Raw genomic sequence first — 27,756 nt, 5'->3', positions numbered from 1 at the left:
TATTGTGGCTGTTTTTTGTAATTCATATTGCAGTGGGGCAAAGATGTGTAGCCTCTTAAAGCCAAAGTTAAGCTATTACTTTGGCTTTAAGAGATGTTTCAACACCAGAGATCTGATTCACTGTGTCTTTACTTGATAGCTACGAAATTTAATGTATTACAAAAATATTATGCTTTTTATTTTAGTCGTCTGATAAACCCACAATCTAACAAGTGAAATTTAATTAAAACTACAATTTAGTCTAGTTCTGTTAAACCAGATTACAAGTATTCTTATTTGCATCTTAGGTTTCACCAAGTTGGGGAGTGCGGTCTTTTTCCTTGCTTTTGTCAATAGACAGAGAGGGAAAGCTCTAGCTTTGTGTGTTGTCTTTTTTTGTTTGTTTGTTTGTTTTGGGGGGAGGAAGGGGGAATGTGTTCCTCTCACGCCTCACCCACCCCCTCAAATTGCTTTGTTCTGTTTTATTGTCTTTCTGTTCTAGGAAGGTTTGAGAGGGGCAAGCAATTTTTAATGGAAATTAAACAACTAAAACTTGTATTTGGTTCAGGCAGGTGGAGGACTCTGGGGAAGGGTATAGAATGAAAAAAGTTTCAAATTTGAATTTTCATGTGCAAATAATAATTTTAAAATTCTCTTCAAAGGAAAGAAGTGGGATAGGTTGATACATGTATGTTATAGAAGCACCAGGTGAATATGGAGAAATCCTAGCTTTCTTTCTACTAGAGAACTGCAATATCTTCATTTACTGCTGGAGTAATTTTTAACCACAGACATATAAAATGCAACTGAATAACGTGAATTCTCTTAAAGTGTGACCTTCATTCTCTTTCATGTCCAAAATTAACTGTATTTACTGTGGGGGATGGGGGGGGGTAAGGGGAAGAAAAAAAGGAAGTCTATCTGGGTACATAAGCATATGCTTACATTTATGTGAACATATACTTTCCAGTACTAAGATAAACTTTAAAATATATTACATTTCTAGCACTGAATTCAGAACTTCTTAACATAATTGGACCATTTAATAAGAACTGCTGTCATTATCTTTAATGCAAGTTACAAAAGACTGTGTTTAACTCGTTGAAGGCAAACAGTGATCCACCTGTGGGTGAGCCATGGAAGCACATTTTAAAGTACATTTCTTATGGGTGAAGAGCTGATGGACAGGCAATCTTTAAAAGTATTAAAGATACTGAAAAATTATTTCCCAGTGTATCTGTGATGTTAAAATTTTGATATACATGTAAATTATGGGTAAGCCCCAAGACAAAGCATAGCCCCACCTCTCGTTCTATCCATCTTCATCAACTTTACAAAGTCAGAATGTAACCTACTCCTAGCTGTTTCTAGATTTCAGCTGTGTGCTGTAACCACAAACCATCCTTTGCTTTCTTCCCACCTCACACCTCTGTTTCTTCACTCCCCTTACTTTTACCCCAAGTTGAGCAGAACTACCAATGGACAAGCTATATGTGGCTGCTTTACTGTGTGTTGCAGCCTCCAGCAGTGACTGGGAATTTCTAGTATGAAAGACTAAATGCAGCTTGCTGCAAATAAGCATGAATTACAGATGTGATGGAAACAGTAATGTAGAATTACTGTTTGCTTCAAACTGAATAGTGCTCAAAGATAGAAAAATATCTGACATGTTAAGGGACAGACTTGCTTGGGAATCTCTTTTATGTAAATAAAGAAAACAGAGGAGAGGGTTCTACCTTTGAGGCCACTGAGAATCAGATAATAAAGTACCATATTCTATCACTTTCTCATTTTATCTTTTACTGGCAGTCATTGTTTTAGAAAAACCTGAACTAAAAGCTTTTCAAGAAATCTGTTCTGAAGCAGTTATTTATTAATGTGTCCAATTACATTGCATTCTCAGCTTCGGATGGAAAGGGGGGAGGGGGAAGTTGGATGGTAAGTAGCTGAAATGAAATGCTCTTTCTAATTACATGATGTTAGGAATTAAAATGATTTGTTATGTTGTGACTTTAAGTCTTCATTTCAGTTCCAATAAACCTTGCATAAAAATCTCATTATTCTGAATGGATTTGTTATAGCATTGTAGCAGAACTGTTTACTTTAAACAAACAAGATACAAAATCCTATTAGGACTCTGAGAGTACAGGACACGATTCAATAAATCCCTAATTTCTTCAAGGAATGTTTTCCTATGGAAAACAAGCTCAGGACTCAAAAAGTTCAAACTATAGTTGCTTCTCCCTCACCTGTGCAGTAATGCAGTCTTTCTGTCTTTGGTGCTTGTGCTTTTTTCAGTACTCTGTAACTGCTCTATCCTTTATGATCTTGGTGTGTGTGGAGATTGTCACCGTCATTCTGCAGAGCACCCTTTTCCATTTAAAACAAGCTGTTCTTCAGGGAATGGTTTCAGATGTCCAAGAAAAACTACTCAGAAGCTTTCTGTACTTTGAAAATCTATCTTTATTGTGGAAAATAACTCCCATAGAAATTTGACATCCTTAAGTGTTTATACTACACAGAACATTGTAACTGGGGAGTCTTTGTGGGCTTAAGTCTTGATCTCATAATGGAACTGAGAATCAAATATGTGAAGTGGAGGAGAGGCGATTCCTTATTAAGCGTGTTTAATGGTATCCTGATTCTCAGTCCATTTATTTATTTATTTATTTTCTGTTATCTTCTAAAGCTTTTGGAACATTAAAAGATACATGTGTAATAACCTCTTCATCTGTACTTTCTTCTGCTACAGACGAGTCCTATGGATCAAACCTTTACAGTTCAGTCTCTTACCACTGAGGACCCCTTTGATTAACCTGTGGCATTTCCCAAGCTGCACACTCTTATTTGATGCCAGGAGCTGTAGGGCAAAGTCCACTGGAACTTCAGAGCTGATGATCTAACCCATGCTAGCCTTGTCAAACAATAGCCAATTGTCAGCAGACCACTGAAAGGTCTACAACCATCTCTTGGTCCAGTCTCTGCTGTGTTTCAGGTCACTTGTTGACTCTACAATTAGTTTCTGGGCAATATTCTCCTATAGAACTCAAGACATATCACAGCAGTTAATATTAGGAAATAAGATCACTATCAGATATAGTTTCCTTCTTGTCTGTGTAACTTGGTGTTGCAGTTTAACCCAGCCAGCAGCTAAACACCACACAGCTGTTCACTCACCCTCACCCCTCCCTCTCTGGGATGGGGGAGAGAAATGGGAAAGTGAAGCTTGTGAGTTGAGATAAAGACAGTTTATTAAGACAGGAAAATAATAATAACAATAGTAATAATAATGATAATAGTACTACTAATAATAATGTATACGAAAGAAGTGATGCACAATGCAATTGCTCACCACCTAACTGACCGATGCCCAGCCTAACCCCGAGCAGCCGGCCCCCCTGCTCTGGCTAGCCACCCCTATATATTGTTTAGCATGACGTCAGATGGTATGGAATACCCCTTCGGCTAATTTGGGTCAGCTGTCCTGGGTCTGTCCCCTCCCAGCTCTTGCTGCACCCCCAGCCTGCCCATTGGCAGGACAGAGTGAGAAGCTGAGACGTCCTTGGCTTGGTTTAAGCACTGCTCTGCAACAATTAAAACATCAGGGTGTTATCAGCACTCTTCTCATCCTAAGCCATAGGACCCTACCAGGTACTAGGAGGAATATTAACTCTGTCCTAACTGAAACCAGGACACTTGGTGAGTGGAGGGCATGCAGAACATTGATGTATGCAAGCTATGTATAAGTATGCCCTCAAGAAAGTACATGGTTTCTGGGAGAAGGTTGAAGCCTGTTTGGGGTTGGGCTTCTGGCTTGCTCTGAACTGTGGATATTTTAAAATGATGGGCCCAAAATGTTAATTATTATTAAAAATAATAATTGTAGGACATTTTGATTTAATGAACTTTTCTGGACCCACATCTACAAAAACAAACAATCAAAAGCCACAACAACAACAAAAAATAAAAGGAAAAAAAAAATCAAGATCAGTGGCTGAAGGGAAGGAGTGGACAAGGTGAGACTTCTTTTTATTTCATTTCTGTCATTCTAGACTCTGTTAATTCCCTAGTGCTCGGATGCAAGCTGTATAAAGTTTTGCATTTTCGTGTTTCAGTGTAGTAAGTGTTTTTTAAATAACATCTCAATTGCAAAATTAGTTTTAATAAATTTGGTTGCTTTTAATACTAGTAGTAGATAAAATTGTCAGTATTTCAATTACTCCTTAAACAAGATTAGACGCTGTGAAAACTGTTTTCAGAGCGTGATTTATACTAAAGGAAAGAAATGTTTTGCATAATTTGAAAAAGTTTACCTAAAGGCAATATTCTTTTCAATTATATCATTCACAATAACTAAATACCACTACTTATATCTTCCTGACTTTCTTTTAGTAGAATTACTATCATCCAGTTTTGTAGTGTTAAATGATATATGCCTTTAATTAACTCTCCCTTGAAGAAGTCTACTTAATACATCAAGAAAAAAAAATATTTTAGACAAACAGGTTATTTTGTCTTTCCAAGCTACTGTTAGGGTAATCAGAGATTATTTTGATATGACATTGTGCAAATAACATGCACACTTCCTTCATCAGAATAAAACAAACCACAAAAATCCTACCAGGCCACTTCACACAGTCAACAGATTGGTTATATTCTTTAAACAAGTCTTATTTAACAGGAAGGACAACAAATACACATACAGGAGATCTAATACAAAAATGCCATTAAAAGAAAAAAAAAAAAAAGGAAAAAGTAATTCTGATAGCTATCATATTTTTACAATAAGCAATTTGTAAAGAATCAGTTGAGTTTAAATATTCTATCTATTTCAGGAGCTAAATTTTCAACACTGTATGAATGGTTTTACAGCTTGTGAAGGAAAATATGTCTTTTGAATATGAACTTTATTCTGTGTGAGCTGTAGTCTGAACAACTCTGAACATTTCAAAATAAATCAATTCCAAGTTCTCATTTACTTCCCTTTCCTCATTAAAGGCTTTAAGTCTTGCTTCAAAATCACACGGATGTCTTGACAAGTTTATAAAAAAACATCAGTGCATGGGAGAGAATATTTTTGTTCTTGTTAAAATTGTCTTGCTAAGTAAATATTGATCAGGTGCTGCAAAACCCCATGGCTGAATTCATCACATCTGAAAATGAGGGAAGGAAAAAACTGCTTTGGGCTACAAAAACTTATATAAATATGATGAACAAAATAGTCATGTATAGTACTTTCAGCTGGGATGCTGGTACAAAGGAGTTCTTTTGAGCAAAGTCCTTTGAACCCATTAAATTTCCTCTTCCTTTTGCAGGATTATTGATTAGACTCATTCTGACTGTAGGTCTGCAGTCTGGTGTTACAGACCCACTGGCACTGTCAGCTCAGGTGAGAGCTGCTGTAGCTTCACAGTTGTTGTGGTGGGAGAGCTGGGCTAGAACTAAGTGCTTTAGGTTTTAGCTCTTTTCAGCTCTTCTCTTCCATATTTTAAAGATTCTGAAAATCTTATCCCATCTTTTGTCATGGGGATTTGCTACATCATGCAGGTGGTTTCCAATACAAGCTTGGAGCTTCACCAGGCTGGGATTGCTTTCAGTGGCTTACAGAAATGGGGAGTGCTAAAAGGAAAATTTTCTCCGTCTCTTCCAAATAGATGCATATTCAGAAGCTGATTATATAAATTATAATGTAAAACTAATTTATAGTTTAGTTTTGAGTTATGGACAAGCAGATCACCTTTACATAAATGCAATGGCATAAATTTCAAACATCACTTATGTCTATGAAGAAGAATCTTTTTTAATTTTTTTTAATGATCTATATTGGTAACTGTGTCTCTTTTTCTTTTTTTTTTTTTTTTTCTTTTTTTTTCTTCCAACTGATGACCTTTTTTTGAAAATAAGGCATCCAATTATGTCTTTGTTAAATGAGTATCAAATACTCAGGCTGATTTTCTTTCCCACCCACTATTGTCTTTGGACATACTAAGGAAAAAAATGGATTAGATTCCTACTGGGCTTAAAGGTCGGATTTCTTTTAGATTTCCTGATCTGTTTTGGTTTTATCTTTATTAATGCTCACCAAGCTGAAATATCTCATTTGCTGTTAAGCTGTCTCTCTTTAAGAAAAATTGTATTAAAAAGGGTTCAAAAGTTCATTAGTAAAATCTTGGTTGTTAGCTTGCTGCAATAGAAAGATTTTACCACAATACAAATGGTAATAAGAAAGCACTTTGGCTGTACAATTCCATATCACAACAACATTACAACATCTAATGAGTTAACATGTCTGTACTGACATCTGGGTAGTTATAAACAATTTTTTATTTTCCATTGCTGTGTCTGTATAAATGTGCATTTTTTAACACTTCAACTTAGAACTTCTCTGGCAAGTTTTTGTCTCCAAGTTTCTCCTAACACTGGAAACTAATATACCAGCTGTAAAAAAAGACAGGGCTCTTTCAGTTTTTGAAGTTGTTTGGTAGCTGTTTAGCCTTTATGGTTTTAAAACTCCAGTCTTTTACTGTGATAAGTCTTTCTGAAATTAAAATCATTCCCTAATTTTTTTAATAGTCATCGTGAAGTTTCAGAAATTTAGTGGCAACAGTAAGAGAAAGCTTGTACTGCAACTTGCAAGTATGTGAGTAAAAGAGAGGATGCAGCATATTAAATAAGCTATTTTAATTACATGCAAACAGCTATTACCTCTGCAAGTCTCTTGACCTTATTCAGTCATGCCTTGAAAAAGAAGGCTAAGTTGCATGAAGATAGACAATGTTTGCTTTCCAATCATAATTTCTTGTGAGCTGCTCTTCTTTTCTTGCCACCTTCCTTTGAAATTCCACTGTGCAACCTTGGAAACCCTTCAGCAGTTGTCTGGCTCTGCCTCCTGTCTTCTCTGTGACACGTTCACCTGCTGGCTGTTTTATCTCTTTTCAGCATCCTGACATTAAGGGAAGGTGTTTTGATTTCATTATAATATAATTGAAGTTTGCATATAATTATTTGGCATTTAAAAGATGTATGGGGTAAGCTTTCTGAAACACGTATATTACCCACTGTGTTCTGAGAAACACAACTGGAGGTAGATGTTCCCCCTTGATTAACCAATGATTTTTCATTATATTTCATAGTACTGACAATAGCAACTCAATCAGTAATCTTTTACAAGATAAAAATGAACAAAGGCACAATTTTTGTTTGTTTGTTTTGTTTTGTTTTATTTTCCCACGAGTCTCATCTATCTGAAACCTTTATGCTAAACTATATTTGTCTTAAAAGAAACAGTCTTTCCTGTTGGCTTCATGTGTTTCATAAATCCTGTGATCAATGCATAATAGATAAATCAATAATGTCACAGCATCAGATTAGCTCCAGAAATGGATTAGTACTAGGTATAGTGTCTGCAGTAGCTAATCAGCTGTAATTATCAAAAAGAAACAAATGTAAAACTCATGGAAAATGTGAAGTCCTAGACATCATATTTGTGTGTGTAATACCCTAAGCATGAGGCCTGAATAATGAACAAGAATCAATCTTGTGCAAGTCAAAGGTGTGGAACAAAACAAGTGTGCAAATGTTGCATGTCCCACAAGATATTAAGAAATTATGAAGAAACTCATCCAAGACAAAAACACTTAGCTTATTTTGACAGTTCTACAACCACTTCCTACCATCACAAGTTTTGTATTCATTTGAATTTTGGAGTCAGTTTGAGCCATCTTACTTCCTCAGCCTGCTAATATTGAGGAAATGTATTTGGGGATCTTGTTCAGGAAAACAGAAGATTAGATGATGTCAGAGTACTTTTTTTCCCTTTCATAATTACCAGGTATGAATAATAGGTATTCTTAAATATCAAAGTGTGCTTTCCTGAGAGGAGTTAAAATATACAAAATATTTTTAACTTCTCTGATCAGGTTCACTGACTGAGCTAAAAGTGGGCGGTTTTTGTCTCTTTGCACTACCTTGCTTCTCTTGGAGAAGCATTTTGTGAGTGCCCTTGAACTAAAAGTCACTCGCATCACTCTTACTGACTGCAAGGCACTAGTAGATCTCCTTTTAAGGTCTTTATTTTAAATACCATTTATACAGCACAAAATATGACTCATTTTTAGTATTATCTAATATGGAACATATATGCTAATCCCCAAGGCTAAATCTAAATTGTTCCAAAAGTTTTTTTTTGTTTGTTTGTTTGGTTGGTTGGTTTTTGTTATGACATCCTTCTCACCCACATAGTCCTGTCCCATTTCATGATTGCTTTTTTGCCTGTACTATTTCTGTATATATTTCTGAAACATATGGAAAAGCTTAACCTCTAACATTAAAAATGTTTTAATTCTGTTCCCCTTTCTTTTCATCACATGCATTGCATGCAACAGCCCTTGCTTTCTATGCACAACAAAATAAAAGGTTGTCTCGTAAATATAAAAATTGACTCCTGTTAGAGCAGGGTTCAGTACCTGGGTCAAAGAGTGACTTTTCTGGGAATGTCACCTAGAGACATCTGTCCACGTAAGATGCTTTCCCTGGCCCAGTGCCACAGAGCCATGCAGCAGACATCAGGCCTGCTGCCTTCAGTGGGCATTTAGCTGGGTGAGTCTGAGCAAAGGCACTTTATCAAGAAAGTCATTTGTTGCCCCTGTGATCTGAGTCTCAGTTCATTTGCATCTAAAAACAAATGCAATGTTTCATGACTATGCCTGTCCTCCTCACCCACCGTTTGGATTTTTCATACAATTAGAAGAATCAGGTTGTTTCAGATATGTTACTTGCAAACTGGGTTTGTAGCTGTGTGATTCGATGTTTTAAGCTTCAGGGAAGATTTAATGCTTGTTTATCATACCTGTGTTGGCTTTCAAAGCCACCATAGGTGTTCAGGAGATGGCCAGTGTAATGGCGTTGTTGCAAAGCTTCTGAGTTTCACAGCTTTAAATCACCATAACTGAAAGAGAAAGATTAATACTTTCTTCAGAAAAAAAAAAAATGTAATTGTATATATATCCTTAAGGCTATGCAGTGAACAGAAAAAACTTACTGTTTGTATGTACTGAGCCATGATATAGCAAGAATATCCTTAAGCTTTGAGAAATAGCTCTAGAAATGCATCACCAGATATTATATTAGAAAGCACACATAATATTCATTACAGTAGTAGAATGTGAACTGCATGTTATTGTAAAAGAAAATCCAATTTGCTGCCTACTGTCTTCAATTTGGTTTTGACAAGTACTCAATCTTTTTCTGTATTTTGCTTTCTTCATTTATCTTCTTGGGCATGTTCTGTAATGTCTGCTTAGGGCAAAAACAATAATCTGTTCATTTAATTTACTGAAAAAGCTCATGTACTCTCTATGCTTACTAGGTACAACAATATGAAAACAAATCCCAGTTGCTAAAGATCCATTTGACAGTATGAAATAGATTCTGACTTTTTAATTTAGGCATAAAGCTGCAGAGGGTATATAGGGATGCAAGTGTATCAAGCTGTACCATTTATTTGAGAGTGGTTGCAAGGGAGCGATCTACAAAAGCCTGTATTATTTTTACCAGTGATGGATGAATCTAAGAGGGTACAAAGAAGTGGTGTTTGACCCTTGCAAAAGAGCTCTAGGAAACATCAAGTTTAATGGGCTTGGTTAAAAATCTGAGGACTTGATTTCAGCACAATTTCTGCAATCAGTGGTATTTCCTCCAAATGGAACATATTTTTAATTAAATTGCAGTTTGTGAGCTGGTAATTTTGCTCACTGCTAACCCTTGGAGGAGGGAAAAAGAATGGTGATAGGAATTCAATCAAATCTTAACACTCCTGTTGAATTGTGCTTGAAGCAATAATATATAATCAAGGGAAACTCATCTTATCAACATTGTTTTAGATCTGAGGTGTGGTTTGCATTATAGTCTTCCTAAATAATCACCTGAATTTGTCTAATAGCCTTTGTCTGGAAATCTCAAAATATAGTGTTTTATTTTGCTCATGGTACTTTGAAGGGTGGTAAAAATACATCTCTAATTTTTGTTTTAGTTTTTCCTCAGACACAAGTGTGATTTTTTCTATAAGCTCTTCACATTATCTAAACCATAAACTTCTCCCCTGGCCTACTCCCGAAGATATATGTCTCAGATTTTAGAAAATAAAACTTAGAGAAATGTTTGCTATACAGCTCACAGAATCAGATAAGCTGGCCACTTGGACCTAGAGACAAATTTTGGCCCAATCCTGCCAACTTCTTCCAGAAAATAAGTGAACAATTAAAAGGATCATAAAGCTTGTTCTTTACAGTGCTGTTAAACCTGATGTAATGTTCCTTCAAAGAGCATAGAGCATCGTCCTTCCTGTTCCTCATTTATTACAGGGAATAGCTGAAGGGATCCCAAATCAGGTTAATTATTTTTTCCTGGGACAAGAGTCAGACTGATACTAGCAGCTATACCATGGCCTTACATATTAGGGATTGCTTCAAATGGTGGCTGAATAATTGCAAATACTTGCAAATTGCATCTCCTTAAACTTGAAGGAGACAATAGTCTCAAGCAAAAACAACTACTACCACATTGCTTGACAATCTGGTTTTGCAAAAACAAATACTGCCAGAGACAACTTGATACTTCTCAGACCCCTGAAGTTTCCATTCTTGGAAGACAAAATATATCTTTAAAGTTTAGAAGAGTTTTGTTCCATAGCCAGATTTTTTTTTTAATTATTTTTTTTTTTTTTTTTTTTTTTTGCCCTTTCAGAACCAAATATACCAATTCCTGTTAAAGTAAAATTCCCATTGACTTAAAATATAATTTTCCTGAGCTAGCCTACAGGATTTGACCATCTGGGAGCTAGTCTGCAAGATATCAGGCTTTTGATTTACTTCATATAAACGTCTGATCTGCTTTATGTTCTTGTGAGCATTTTAATTTTTTTTGTCACCCTAGCATTCAGTCACTATGGAGATAGGTGTGATTTTAAAAACTGTAGTGTCACATGTGCTCTGCAGTTCTGTTCTCAATCAATACATTTGCAATTGAATACAACTATTCCCACATTGCCTGAATGTGCCCCAAAAGCTGACATTTAGACGTAAATTTGATTCTGAAAATCCCACCTACCTGCTGCATTATGCCAGAGTTTCCCAGGATGGTTTTAGCATATAAGTTTCTTCTGAATCTCGCATTTCATTTATTGGTGTGTCCAAAGCTGTTTCAGTTGTGGTAGAGATGAACATGTTGTGACTGAAGCCTGATTTGGATTATCCAGAAAAAAAGGTCCAAGTTTTCTGTCATCTCAGTCCCTGACAGGCTCAAAATTTAGGAGACCTTTTAGAGCATATTTGCAGAATTAGGTACCATAACATCACTGAAAATTGTGACTGCTCACAGCAGTCATTAGTTTGGGGACAAAAGCTCCCAAATATTCCCTGCCATATCCCCAGCCTCTGCCCTTCACACACATCCTTGTAAGAAAGCTCCTTTGAATGTGCTGTGTGAAAAGGAGTCAAGAGTAAGGCTGCCAGGTCCAAGGCATTGCCACCTCAGTGCCTCTTCAGAGGTGTAGACTGAAGAAGGCATTTTTGAATCCATTTGGTCTGAGAGCATTAGTCTAGACGTCTTCATCCTCTGAAATTACACTAATATTAAAGTACTCTAAAAGAACAGGATTTCTTCTTCTGTTTGGTGTTTTCAAGAATGGCCCTCTGCTTTGAAGTCTAAATTATTTCAGTTTGCTAGAAATTTTTCAATCTATTTCCTTTTGGATAAAGTTATTAATTCTCAGACAATCTGGAAGTGCAGAAAAAAACTTCAAAATACACTCCTTGGCAATTTAGTCTTGTATGTCTTCATTCTGCATCAGCCTAACAGTCCTCCTCTCATCTGTTGACTTCAATCTCTATTTGATCTAAGCTGTTTGACACAGAGAGCCTCTCACTGTAATCAATATGTTTCATATACAACAATTGTGCAGGATAATTAAATAACAACTCTATTTCAAATCAATTTAAATCAGTCTGACTTTCAGAAATGATGGTTGCTGCATTGTAAAACCAGTGAATAAACCCTTTGGAATACTTAATCCCAACTTTGTTTCATCTTAATCTTCAGAAAGCAATTCCTGCAAATGTCAATACTGCCCTAATAGATTAGGTGATGATATCTCTGTATATGTTAGCTTCAGTTATACACTTGTGTCAGATCCATTAAAAGAATATAATTGCTGCTTTTCTACACATCACAGATAGAAGCAGAGGTTTCGCATGGTGCTTGAGATAAAGCATGCATTTACTGCAGTGGTTAAGGATTAGTATCAACACAAGTGGATTTCTTCTATTTATTATGTATTGGAGATATATAGCAGCTTCTGTAAGTTTTGTTAGATAACAGACATTAATGTTATATGATATTCAGAATAGATATTTTTGTATGGTAGGTGAGATAATTTTTATATATACATACATATATATACACATATATATGTGTGTGTGTGTATATACACATATATGTATATATATATACACACACGCACATATATATATATATATATGATTTGTGGGTTTTGGTCTTTTGTTGCTGTTTGGTTTGGTATTAGGGCCCCATTTGGACCTGTGCTTTATGAATCCGTGGGTAGGACAGATTGGAAAGAACCAATATAACAATAAGTTACAGATCAATTCACCAGTGTAACAGAAACCATCTCTGCTGATTCCCATCTCAGGAGCCCTATGCAATATACAAAAATGTTTGTTCTTTCTTTTTCTTGTTTGAGAGTCTGCTGTTGCCAGTCTATGAGCATCAAATATATTTTCCAGTTTATGTGTTCACAAGGATGTTTGCAATAAAGTAACTGCTAATATTTATTCCTGGATCATGTTTGTTTAGATGTCCCTAGTCATATACAATCCTGAATATAAATGTAACTGTCACAAACTTATTGGTCTTTGTGTTTGTCTGGTCGTAGCAGTCATCTTATTCATTTATATAGGTTTTGTATTAAAAATAAATGCAATCATAGTAGAAGGAAGAACAGAAATTAGCAGGTGCCATTTCTGTACATAGCCAACTACTTGTCTGGTTCTGAGAGCTCACGTGATTTGCAGTCATTGAAAAATAAAAAATCCAAATCACTAAAAGTAGTAGAAAATATATAGTATTTCTGTCTTGTTCAAAAACTGCAGCTGGCAGAGACGGTTAATTAGTCTGGATCTAATACCCACAAAATACTAGTTATGCCTTCCAGTGGAACACTTAGCTGAGGCTGTAATACGCTTTTAATAAGACTCAGAGTCCTAGCATCTGAAATTTCATTTCCAGATAGTATCATAATTTGCCTGCACTTTTCATGGGAATTGAAAACTATCACCAATTACATTGTTTCCCAGGTAAAATTATAGCTATGGCAGGGATTTGAACAACAGCTATTTCAAGGCATATTCAGAGTGTCTGGTGGGCTGACTGAGTCTGCAGTGCTTCAGAAAGACTGTATTAGAAATAATTGACAAACTAAGATTCACTGGTGGCACAAAAGTATTCAGATAAATGAATCTAAGCGTGACTAACACAGGTTTTATTGGTATGAGAACCAAATATATAAAAACAGAGGAATGCGAGAAGGTAGTGGTAATTTGGCTGTGATGTGGTATCTTTAAAAAGGGAACTTGCAAAAATGGCAAAAAAAAGGGCAGATGGCTTTCAAAAATCTGTAGCAATAAAATCAGGTGGGCTAAAGTCCTGAATGTGTTGAGATTTAGTAGGGGTAAATAAATGAAGAGGTTCTATAAATACATTAGTTGAAAAAGAGAACAGTGAAATGAGTCAGGCTATCAATTAATGGGAATGAGAGAAAATAGTGGAAGCCAGGGAAGAAGCATTCCAGGTCCTCTTTCTTCTGTCTTTGCAGATATGTTAACAGTGAACAGATACTTATGAGTCCAATAAAGCTTTAAGCAACAGCCAAAACAGATATATCAAGAAGTAATAATATCAAACTGATTTGTTTTCCTTCTTCAGTAGAAAGCTAGCTATCTCAAAGGGCATGCTGTACTGGAAACTTGGATGAAGCTTCCTGTTCTGTCTGCTGACATGGTCAGAAGTAATTGATAGACAGCCTGGAGGCAATGCCCCTAAGGTATAGTGGTCCCGTCAATTGGGAGAGTATAATTGAACAGCAATAATTGGCAACAGGTCTTTCAAGCTTCTATAAGGTTCTTAGGACATTTTCCATTTTTAATATATTTCCCTTTTTTATTTCTCTTCTTCTCTCTTTTTTTTTTTTTTTCTATTTTTTTTTTTCTTTTTTCTTTATACAGTTCTAATAAGCAGATTAGAGGAGGTCAGATAAGTGGGAAAAGTGAGTTGACATTTGTTCTTTCAAAAACATGGGCTGAAAGGAAGTTGAAGGGAAGCTAAGAGAGGCTGGAGAACTCCATCCAGTCTGTATGTCACTCGGAAAATAAGTTCTCATGCAGGAACTTTCCTGTTGCATGTTTCATATTAGTATTCCTGTCAAAAAACATAAATGCTGATTAACAAAGATTAACATGCCTGTGGCCACAAGTTTTTTATTTTGTTGTTTTTGAGCTTCTCATCTTTGTGACTAATAATTTGTCAAAAGGCTTGAATTCTGGATTCAGAATGCTAAATACATTAGTAATTAGTGCTCTGCAAAATAACGTTATAAACAGAATACCCAATGAATTTTCTTATGTGCTGTAAATACAAAGACCTTCAGAAGGAGGAGGAAAGTGGTGTAGGACAGAAGGAAATGGGAATGCCTTTGCCTGGAGGCTGACACTGACAGAGGAATGGGGTCTGCTTCTGGCCCCTTCAACCCAAGCATTAGTATATGGGAAAGGCATGTTTTGGGGGATTGTAAACTGCTTGCTTGGAGATGTGAAGCACCCAGTCCAGGACTGAAAGAGAGATAATGGAGACTGGGAGCTAGGAAACAAATGAGAAAGGAAGGGTCAGTTACACTGAAGACTGTGGATAAAGCAGGTGTTTGCCATTTCCAGCCCCAAATAAGGCAGTGAATTCCCATGCTTGTTCACATTAAAAGCATAGCCCATTATGGAAACAGCTATTTAAAAATATATATAGCATAGTGCATCTTGGAGAGCAAGTTTTTTTAGTGGGACTGGCAGTAAGCTGGTGAGATGGAAACATGAATAGATATTTTAAATGTAAACAGTTGATAGGCTTAAATTGGTGCCATTAAGCTATTATTTTCTACATTTCAGAACTTTTTTATACAAGAAAGTACAAAACCTATGGTTTTATAGTTACATCATGAATTTTTAAAAATTTGTGTGTGGGGGGAAAAAAGTGTTTCTCCCTTAAGCCAACCTGTGAATACCTAACTCACTGAAAATTCTGAGAGAATACACTCATTATTATCACTTGTGTTATTTTTCTTGAAAGCTATTACAAATTCTCTCACTAAAATGGGATTGATGGTTTTTCAGTCATCCATTAGACTCATGAGTTTTGAATGAAAATAAAAAATTCACTAAATAAGTGGTACTTTCCTTTTTTTTTAAAAAAAAAAAAAGCTAACTTGAGAATAATTGCATTCTTCCAAGACTTGTAGAATCAATATTAACATCCCCTGATACTTATGGGTTCTGAAAATCAGTATTTTTCAAAATTTTTACTTTTCAAATAGTAGCAAAATTTTCATACACACACAAAAAAAATCATAATGCAAGTGCACCTCTAAAGGTCTTTATTTACTGTCACAATTAGGCTAAGCCTTGGATAATTGCTCTTGCTTTTATTTTAATTTATATTAGTTGATCAATTGTTTGCATCGGAAGACATACTGTTGTTTTATTCTTCTTTTAATGTGGTAATTATTTCATGGTCACCAGTTCCTGTGATCACTGGATGTGACAAAGAGAAACACCACTAACATATTAGATCCTGCATCTGATGCTCCTCTACTTCAGAGCTGAACTCTCAGCCCAGTTTTATGCCAGTTAAGGAAAAATGTTAGCTATTATTTTTAGATGGAATAGATAACTGGTGGTGATTGCACCTTTTTTGGACTTAGCTAAGTAAACAGTTCAGGTACTCATGTATGACATATGTATGACATATTTTTCTTTATCATATTGGTGAGGTATTCAGTCTTTTGTTATTTTTTAACTTGTTTTATTTTTAAATAAAAATAAGGCAGGTGCTGGTTTGCAGGGAATTCCATGCAGGGAATATCTTTTCCTTGGACTTCAGAGACCTCAGATGTGTCTTTCCCTCATTTTTCCTGCAGTGGTGATTATCCTCCCAGTCTCTGGGAAAGTGGCCACCATGTGCCAGCACACTGCGAATTTCAAAGCTGACATGGAGTGCCTGCCCTCCTGCCAAGAGGCCTTCATAAAAACAAGTTGACCTCAGTAAAATTACCCAGCAGCCTTGGGAAAAACGAAGAGAGAAGAACAATTGTTAACATGATGATGTCAGATTCATTATTCTACATCAGTGCAACTGCTGTTGCTGCAGTCAAGGAAAGGCAGCAAGGAAATTTGGGAGAAAAACTGCTTTTCCATTTACTTTAACCTTTCTGTCCACACTAGAAAAACATAAACAAACACAAACATTTAGTGGTGTCCTTGCAGTGTTACTGCCTCTGTGGAGAATGCAGTTCTTTCAGGGTTTCCATCTTTGCTGTAGAATTTAGGAAGCAAAAGTATTCCAGCTAAAGAACTCTGCAGCTTTCTTACTGGGAGAAAAAATAAATAAATAAATAAATAAAATAGTGTATTACACTCATTTTCCTTGTTAGTATTCAAGGACCTGTAACATATTAATTCAAAAACATTTATAATTCGAGCCATTACTGGAGAATGAAGCAGGAAGCAGGTAACTTTCCTGCCTGTTCCTTCTGTTTTTAGGATATGCACAGGTATCTTGCCAATTATACTCAATAAACTTTAATGCAAAAAGAGGGAAATTCACACATTTTTAATAACTGTCTTAATCATTGCAATATTCCATGCTTGTACATATTGTCCTGTTGTGTACATAGTCCTGTTGAGGTTTTGCTACCTCAGATTTTTACTTGGAAACATTGTGTGGAGCCATGGAGCCCATGCTGGGGCAGCCATGCACAGGCAGGGAACATCACTGCCAGGAGCTTATGCTACACTGCTCCTTCAGCACAATGGAAAGGGGAAGTTGGTTTGGAATTGCTGCCTGTGTGCATCTGTGGTGCAAATTAAGGTGATGTGTGGTGCAGCCTGGATTGGTCAGTTTGTGTATTTCTGCTGTCATGTACGGTATGTCTGTATAGTATTTCTGGATGTCCAGTGTTCTAGAGGTGTGGCCACTGCTCTTAACAGGCTTTGGACACTGAAACCAAATATGAATGCATGTAATTTTCATTCCAAGTGGCTCAGATTTCATGGCAAAAAAAAAAAAAAGGAAGTGATATTGTAGAAGGAAGAAAAATATAGAGTAGACCCAGCCCCAAAGTCTCTCTTTCCTTCCATCCTCTCTTGCTACCTCACCACTCTTCTCAGCACAGAGTACTGGGTTCTGTTGCTGATCTGCTTGGGAATGGATGCTCTTCCACTGTTTCTACAGCTCAAATTGCCTCATTCTTCTTTCTTTACACCTCTGTAAGAGCTAAAACTGATTTCATATGAATGGTGCTTAATAAGATTTTTTAATATATGGTATTACAAAAAGACATTAATACTTTTCTGTGAACTTTAACAATATTCTTTGCATTAATCTTTCAGTGTGCATGCACTGGAAATGCATCTCTCTGATGTACAGTGGCAGGACTCAATATCAATACGATTGAATGCTGCCTTTACCAGTAAATGAGAGCAACTGGCTTCCAGTAGGATTTGAAAATGAAAACACAAAATTTTGTGCCTCCTTAGATTTTTTCAGTGCAAGAAACAAATTATTATTTGTTTTCATCACAGAAAGAATTATAATTAATGATATGCTGAAGAACTGTGCTCTGTTCTTTTGAAAGCTACAGAAAAGAGTATTTGTATTTAAAAAATGTTCCATCTCATGTTGACATTTTCAAAAAAAAATAGGAATTTTTAAATTAAAATATTTCCTTGTAAATAAAGTTTCATTTCAAAATGGCTGAAACAAATCAAATAGGTATTTTTGGAATTTTGAAGTGCAGTAGATTGAGATTTTTGAATCATTTTGTCACGACTGAACTTACACTTCTTATTTAAAGAAATGCCAGCTAACATTTTTCATCGTGGTCTAGTGTTGAGTAGATATGGATATAGATGTGATGGAAACAAAATTGAGAAGAATTTTTTGTTTTAAAGGCAAAAAATAAAAAAAAAAAATCAACTGTTACATATGTTTATACTTACCAAGAAAATACTTGCTTATATTTTAAATTCTAACAATTATTAGAAACACTTGCATAATATTAAAAACTTTTTTTGTCAAGATATTTTAGATTTATATATTTTTTAAGACAAATATGTCAAATGATTATCCAGTAATATTTTAGACACAGGATGCATTTATAGCACTGAAATTGGGCATTGTCGCAAAGGACGTTAAAATATGTTGCTTTGATACAATAACAAAATATAGTGACTGCAGTAAAATGATAGGTGATATTCAGCATAGATAAATATACAGTGACAGAGAAGAAAAAACAATTTGATCTCCACATATAAAATGATCAGCTCTTTAATTATCAAGAGCAAGACCCTGTTGGACTATAGATAGTACTGGTAAAAAGCATCAGCTTGGTGTTTCGTGAGTTTCCATAACAAGCCACTTTTTAGAAATTGCTAGGGAAGCGAGAGATAATAAATTAATATTAAAAAAAAAAAAAAAAAAAGAAAAAAGAAAAAAAAAAGCCATATTATACTTTTATAAATACATTGGCCGTAAATCATATCATGAATGCCATGTGTTTTTCTGGTGTCTCTTCCATCTCACAAAGGATATATTAGAATTGAAAAGGTTTAAAGAAATTAAATAAGGGAGATCTAGTAGCTTAACATATAGGGATGGCTAAATGGGCTTTTTATTAGAAGGAAGACAGTTTAGGGGGGTGTCTTAGGGTTTGGGATATATAAATACACTTCTATGTGACATGGAAATTCATTTAAAATATGGGGGTTATAGCCCCATCGCAGTTGGGCAATGTCACTGTTTGCTTCAGAGGGACTATTCATTTGAATAAGAACATTATCCATAATCAGCAGGTCCTTTCATAGCTTGGATCAATGCCAGGCTAGAAGTTCTTCATTCTTATCTCTTGAAGCCAAAGAAAGGAATGAAAAGAGAGAAAAAAATTACAATAGCCATTCTTATCAGCTGGTTTAATCAGGTAAGCATTTATTGCTGTACTTAATGGAAAAGAGAAAAAAAAAAACTCACTTTTTTGAATCTTCTGACCTTGAAAGGTAGACGGGCTGGTTTTCTGTGTGACAGGCTCAAAAGATAACCTTCTCTTCCTTTTCTGAATGAAAGGACACAAAAGGCAAAAGCAGAAGGAAATTCAAGGCTCTTTTTACTTTAAGAGAAAGCAGACTGGTGGGAATTTTACTATAATTTGAAAGAGTTTTGGTAGTATCCATGAGAGAACATAGTGCTCATTCAAGCGATGTAGTAGAGATCCCATAATATGATCCCTTTTATTCCCAAAGAACATAAAAAAGAGGGTGGAAAGAGAATCTACTATCTCTTGTTCTGGTCTTCTTCAAATATGTAAGAGATTTTACCTTTTTTGTAGGGAAAAGTGCATTTAAAAATACAATCAAAATAAGCTATAACAACTTAACATGCAAGATATACATATATATAAGTAAGAACATTTTCAGTTTTAAAGAGAAAATCACAGTGGAATTCAGAAATGATGACAAAAATTTGCACTGAATGCTGGGGGGGGGCGCTGATGGTGACAGGGAAACTTTTGCAACCTGAAATGCATGCATTCTCCCCACACTTTCAATACTTAAACCAATTGTCTAGTTATTTTGGAGAGAATGATCTACAGAGAATTCTAAGGAGAAATTAAAATATATACATATATATTAAAAAAAAAAAAATCCGTTCTCTTTGTCCTTTAAGCTCTACAGAAATATCAAACTACAGTTTGACCTTATCTACCTGCATTCATGTTGTTTTACTCTTCTGTGTAATTGAGGTGATAACCTCAGCCCTAAATACCCCATGCATTTCTATCTTTTCAATTTCCTCTTCTTTTTTCCATACCTCGGTTACAGGAGGGTTCTGTGGCAGAGTGTAATTTTAATTCTACCGTGCTCTGAATGACCTCAGAGCTCTGAATGACCACAGGATAGCTGTGCAACTTTATAGAATTTTCCTTGTTTCAAATAAATGCCATGTGGAAGGCTCCCTCCATGCTTCAACACTGTAGAAGCAACAGTGTTTAGATCACAGAGTATTTTGCAAGGATTTAGTGAACTGTTTGGCAGTTTGACTCTTGAGAATCATAAGTGAAGGAGACAAGAAAGTGGATCTGTATCAAGTGAGAGGTTGGAAGAAATCCTGGAAAGAAAAAGACAAGGAGCATTGCCACTGCTGATAAAACAGAGGGAAAAAAAAAAATCTAAATGCTACTTTAGTTACCAAAACATTTGCTTAAATTATTATTTGGAGAAACAAGTTAATTTAATAGCTACTGATCCAAGAGGTAGGTTCTAGTTCTATTCTTTGGCATGAGAAATTTCCTCCCTGAACTGTGCCCAAAGTAATTTCTTTTAACAGTTTTGTAGCTTTTAAGCCCTTAGAGTCCATTGTAATAATCAAGTCTGTCTTTGCGTATTACAGGTTAAGTAGTTTTGGTATCAATTTTACAACACCTATCTAGAATTTAAGTAAAAACTTAATAGTTAAAAGTAGAAGTAAAAGTTGTAAAAAAATCTATCCCTTTTGATAAAGTATTCTAAAAATCATTAACCTTCCCACTTAAAAAGACATACCGTTTTCTAGATGGAACTTCAGCTTCCAGTCTTCACTTCTCCCCTTCCCCCAAACCCCCTCACCCCCAAGAAATTAACCAAAATATCGTGAAAATAGATTATGATAATTTCATAATAATGCTTACCCCACACACACTATATATATATATATAAATATTTGGGGAAATGGTTACTTAAATTTAAGCTAGATTAATTTCATTAATTAATTAGTTTAATTAATTTCATTGTTCCTGCTTTCAAAATACCTTAAAATACCTTAATGTAAATTAAGGCTGAAATTACATATAATTGCAGAAGAGATTTTAAAACTATCACCATCAAAATCAAAACTATTATAATCAATTTGCTGGGAAAAGACTTTCTTGTTTTCATGTGTATTCCTTTCTAAAATGGCAGTCAAACCTAGGAAATAAGTTGATTTTATTGGCTTCACACAAAAATTGAAGTTCTTACTTTTATCATATAGTAATGATTAATTGTAATATAGTATTTGATCCTGTTCCAGCTTATATTTAGGAAATAAAGACTGTATTTGGTGTTGTGCTTGTTTAGTTGAATAGAAGTATCACTGACCATCTGAGAATGACTTGAAATGGAATCCAGCTTGCAGCTGGAACACTAAGCTTGAAACAATTAAGCTGTAATTATATTTATGAAATCGAAAAACATTGGGGAGAAACAAATGATTATTTGATGATGTTATTGACTCATAGTTCTAGTCCTCACATTGGTTTGTAAATCTTTCAAGTTGTTGAAAATTGCAACCCTCTCTGCTCATAATTGAACGTGTAAGAACAATGCAAGAACAATGCACATGCATTATTTCTGTCTAGGAGAACAAGACTTAGAAATCCACTTGTGAAAGCCTATAACCTTTTATCTACTTTAAATGCTATTTCTTCCCGAATAAGTCAATATGTATTTTTTAGCTGGAAAATTGCTTTCCATGGCTGAATAAAAATACAATGGCAGAGAAATTAGATATGTCATTGTTTGTCATTGTTTCACAGCTGAATAATTTTCTGTCTCATTTTGTCTTTGCTGGTACCAAGTTTTGGGTTCTGTTTTTGTTGTTGTTGTTGTTGTTTCTTTTTTTTTCTCCCCACCTTCCTTTTTTTTTTTTTTTTTTTTTTTTTTTCCCCGTTCTGAAATCCCTCAAGGTTTTTCAGTTACCTTGAGGTCAAAACTTGGGTTAATGTGGTAAAGAGCATTATAATATGTTGCTACAAGTGTTATGACTGGCTAAACAAGTAGTCTTTCTGTAACCAATAACTGACAGCTTGTTTGACAATATTTTATATTCAGATTTCTTAGAAATCTTGCTTCTCAATTATTATTTTTTCCCTGAAAAATGTTTCAAGCTTAATGCTTGAAACATTTAAGCTTTCAAGCTTAAAACTTGGATGTTTTCTGGCCTCTGTCCTTGGAGCATCTCCTACATCAGGCTTGGTTTAGAAGCCAAAAGTTGATGGAATTTCCTGGAATTACTTCACTGCAACTGCTTCAGCTGTTAGTTGTCAGAGACACAGTGTTTAATTTTCTTTTTGGATTTTTTGCAAATTGACTTAAACTTTTGTGAATTGGTCTGCTACTCACAACAGGCTTTATAGGGTACATATCAGACCTTGCTATATGCGAGTTCATTGCCTATCCTCCTAACATTCTTCAGTATTCTGACATTAGGATATGTTCTATCTGTTGGGTACAGTATCAGTATTATTTGTATTTTACAAGTTAGGACATGATGCATAGAGATTAATGCCTGTGCTCAGTTACATTAGAGCTAAAGGACCTCCGTGAAGCTATAGCAAAAGCTTTTGTCTGAGCAGCTTCCCAAGTGAAGGATAACTGCCTTGGAAAATATCAGGCCCATCTTAGATTGTTACAGGCTAACAGTCCTGTACTCTTTATTCATTGAGGAATGGTAACAGTTGTTTTCCTGAGGTGATGGTCTGTTAGCTATTAAACACATGCAATGTGTTCATCATTCATAGTTGTTATATGCATACATGACTCATTTTGGGGATCTTCAATCCCTGTTGCTGGAAGAGGGTTTTGTGAGAAGTACTACTATTTTTCCTCTAATTTCCCAACCCAGGGTCAATATTGAGACCAAAGCACTAGGCTAGAGATATCTTTTGCCTGACCCAGAAGAACTGTTCTTATATACTTTTGCAATCATTGACTAAATCTTGTCAGTCAGTGTGCTCTGCATTGCAAGGCACTGGCAGACATGCAGCAGGATGTTACTGCATCAGTAAATTAGTCTGTGTAACTCCCTCTTTCTCAGGGGCTACAGCTCTTACAACAGAGTCGACTGGAGTGAGCAATCCTTTGAAAAATATTTATAGGCATTATCTGCAATATTTATCTAGGTTTGAACACAGTCCTCAACATCTTACAGTTTTTTGTTTTGTTTTGTTTTTCCTTTTCTTTTACTACCCATCCTCTGTAGGTCCAGAACTGAGATCTGATCATCCATCCACTTCTCTCAGAATGAATTGCCCTTCTCTGTCCCTGCTTTCCTGGTGTCTGGAGAGCCTTGTTCTCGGAGTCCTGCTTCCACTCAGTGTGCAGTTCTGCAACTTAGTACATACAAATTTAAAATATGAAATCAGATTAAAATACCAAAAATCAGGTGTCAGTTTCCTCAAGGAGTGACTTGAATTCTGAAATACTAGCATTACAAGCCTTTTTTTCATAAGGATTTCCTTTTCTCATAAACAGTCTCCAATTAAAGCACAATATCACATTACCATGCAGCATTTAACCTCTGAGTTATTGCCCCTAATTACATGCAACAGCACCAATACTTTTTTATAATTGTTTGAGTGATGGGTTTAACACAATTCCTGAACACACAGATCTCTCCCACTTCCTTATCAAGAAAAGATGATAAAATACATGTGATATTTTTAATTGATTATCTTTTCATTTTGGGGGTTGGTTTAATAGTCAAAGACTGTTCTTGAGCATAGAATATTAGTGATTTCTGCTTTATACAGATATTTGATGTTATAGAGCACCTGCCTTATTCATAGGTTCATTTTCTTCTTTGTAATAATGACTATAGAAATTTGATGTTTGGTAGAAGCCAAACTCTTACATGCAGTTTTAATTTGTTGGGACACAAGACAAGGAATATCAATTAATTTTACAAGGCCCCCAGTTTTTCTGTCATGTGGTAGAGTAAAAATTAAATAATAGATATCCTCTTCTAATAAAATGAGAGATTATTGGAAAAAGTTATCAACATGCAAAGAAGGTGCCTAAAATTAACAACATTGGCCTCAATTGCTTCTATAAGTCAAAACTGATTACAGAGTTAAAATCTAGAATTAACTCTCTCTCTCAGAAAAATAAAGGTACTGAGAAAGTGTTCAGAATTAGATTGAAAAGTAGTAGGGTTTTTGTTGTTGTTGGGTTGTTTTGTTGTTTTTTTTACAGTTATCAAGAGAAAACCTTAAGATACACTTTTTAAAATGTGACTATTTTTTCCATTAAAATGATTCCTTCTGCATTAACAGATAATAGAGACATCACATCACTGACATCTATTTTTCTGTATAATGAAATTCCAACTGTGCGGTTTCAGAATTGTGAAAGCTGGCCTAATGGACACCATTTAATTAAATGGGCCTTGCAACTCTGTCAGTGATCAGTATGCTGCAGGCCCTTGCCATTTTCAAATGTGCAGAGGAATAGAATAAGATATAGAATTATTATTTATATATATATATTATTTTTTTTCCCTACGAAAGCTTGGGGTTTGTAAATCCATCAGAAGTTCCCTTGTAGAATATGGAGCTGTTAGTTCTAGTCCTCTCCACTGGAGGACAGCCTGCCATAACTTCTTGTCTTGCCAGACTGGCGGCGGTGCTGAGCTGGAAGGAATCTGCCATAATGTTCCCCCAAGGGAGGGAAAGACAGCATTACTGTTCCCAAAATAATGTGCTGAAGTTTAGGCCAGAGGCATTATAGGCATTTCTGGGGTTTTCCACACAGGCAAAGTGAATGTCTTCTCCAGCCTTATTTCTTTTCCATGGTACATGGAGATGGAAAATATCAGTAAAAATACGAAGTCCAGGAAAGCAAAATGTCTCTGTAGAATTTGGGCAGATTTATTCAGACACTTTCCAGGGTTTTACCAGCCAGTAGAGTACTCATTTGTAAAAATTCTCCTTTTTGCTAGGACTATGAAGAAGCCTGAAGGAACTGTAAAGGAACTGGAGGCAGAGGGATGGCTAACTACATTGTATAAAATCTGCTGTACCTTTCTCAGTGTTCCAGTTCAACACCAACCCATAAGAAAGACATTCTCTTGCTTTATAAGTTCAGGTAGATTCAGGCTATCACAACTTAGTGCCTTGTGGTGTTTGCATTGCTTCAGTTGTCAGCTTCAGTTGTCATAATTCTCCGTAGAAAATTCAGTCAGTCACCATCCCAGTTCTGCAGTACTGAGCATAATCCTTCTCTTTGCAACATACTCAACAGTCTGGGGAGACTATTTTTTTCTAATTCTATTTATATTTTTATTTTTTCATTTTTTGGTCTTGTATGTAGAAAATAACATTCATTGTGCCTGGCTGTATCTGCAAGCACTTCATCCTTATCAAACAACTTGCTTTTGCCTGGTATTTACTCAGCTTCTGAAGTCATTTATTTTCCTGCAGAGTATGGGCATGCAAAAGATTGAGAAGTCATGCTCTAATTCAGAATGCACCTTAGGGATGTGCTCAACATTGCATCCTGAATGGTGGTGTAATGGTTGAATTATTTGGATTTTAGAGATCAGAACACTTGAGTTCAAATCTTAATGTAGATTTCCTCTTTGACCTTGAATAAATTGCATGTAATCTCAGGCCCCATTTCCTTGCCTGCAAGATGGAGGTAACTACTGCTGTTCTGCTTAATAGACAAGAACTGTAAAGACTGTGAGGTATTTCTGTAATGAAAACCATGACTATACATATTCTCACATCTATTCACAGCCTAATGAACAGGAGGATTGTGATGGACTAAACTTTTTCTGCTCTCTGTGTTAGGCAAACATGGGTTTAGAAGCTACATAGCAGATCTGTCTGTGTAATTATCCTTCCAAGTATCTCAGAAACATATTCACTCTTGTAATGCTATGAGAGGTAAAGATAAAATCTTAGTGCTCCTTATGCAGCCTAGGCAAGTTTTTTTTTTTTTTAATAGCTTTTATGTAAGAAGCATTTGTCAAAGCTGGTCTAAAAATTAATTATTAGGCAAAAGCATAATAAGTAAGGGGGAGAGGTCTTACAAATGAGACTTGAGGAACTGAAGTTCACATTTGGTAATATAAGGTAAATGCTTGAGTGGTTTCATTTTATCCTACTTCTACAAACCGGGATTTATTGTTCTTTCATTGCTTCTTCTTGTCAATGACGAGTAAAGAATTGAGAGACTAAAATTTATCTTAAGAGCCTCAATTCAGTACAAAATTGCACTTCAAGGGAGAGGAAGAGCACTAAATTTGTTTCAATCATTTTTTTGTTTGTTTTTTATTCTTGCATTATTCAGTATTACATGCTCAGGAATTGTATGTTTAGGGTGGGGAAAAGCAAACCTAAACTGAAAATTTAGTAATCTTTTTTTTTTTTTTTTTTTTTTTTTTTTTCCAGCAGTTGAAAAGATGGCATTTTCTGTGTTGGATTTATCCTTAATATGATCAGATTTTATAATGCATACCCTCTCGACAGCGTGTTCTTGAGGTTCTCCAAAATTGCTGCAGTTTACAAACACTATTTTTCAGTACACCCCAGCTTCACAAAATACACTTAGCTGAGTACAGTTTGGCATGGGCACTAGCTGTAAAATACTCCTTTCTTCTCTCATCTCAGAGCAGCTTGGTTCTATCAGCTGACTTGTTGGCTGTTTCCTAACCCTGTGACTTGAGAGAAAAAAATCAGGGATATCGCAAAGCTTGTTTACTGAACTTAGAGTTTTGTAAGACTCAAGTTTCTTCCTTCACTATTACTATATAAGCATATAATGTTAGAAGAACATGAAAAGCATCTATGGTCCTTGCTGTCCTACAGCTGCATTAGCAATCAGTACAGTCCATCCCTAACACTTTCAGGGAACATGTCAGGTGTTTCTCAGAAGGGAATATGTTATTTTATTCCAGCATTTTCATGTGTTGTGAGGTATGTAGGGGGAGGAGTTTTTCTGAACTACCTAATTTAACCACAAATAAATAAATAAATAAATACATTACTTCTGTAAAAATATGATTGAAATATCAACATGGGATTCAATATTCCAGATTATATTATATTGTTATGTTATATTGTTATATTGATCCTTCCAATGAAATATGATCCCTTTTATTTGTCTTGTTTTTTGACTGCATTGTAATATACAGAGGAAATTATTATTGGGAAGTATTTGCATTTTTGACAGTCAGTGATGCTAAAAGCCTGTGTTAATCAAAAGAGCATACATATCAGTTGACATCGAAGGCCAAAACCTGTTTGTTTTATTTGCATGAGCAGTCAATTTTTGAAGTTAGCATGAACATTGCTATGAAAATGCAAGCACAGTTCAGCCTACAAATTGAGCAAGTGAAGAAATAATACCATGACAGACATAATATTAGTAGTGCAAAATGTATTACTTCAGAAAATTTTGCTCTGTATAAATGTTAATCTTCCACACTATTACTGTAGCAATTACACCACAGTAGAACCGGCAGGAAAAGGCCACCACAGAGCTCACAACTTTTGAATCAGAAATAATCAGTGTCTGTAGTTCAGGGTAAATTCAGTCTCAAAAGACAAGATACTCTACATGGTTTCTTTCTGTCTCTGTCCATTCAAAA

The sequence above is a fragment of the Netta rufina genome (assembly GCF_964035555.1).
Source record: "Netta rufina genome assembly, chromosome: 9".
Classification (NCBI taxonomy): domain Eukaryota; kingdom Metazoa; phylum Chordata; class Aves; order Anseriformes; family Anatidae; genus Netta; species Netta rufina.
This window is presented reverse-complemented; position numbering follows the sequence as displayed.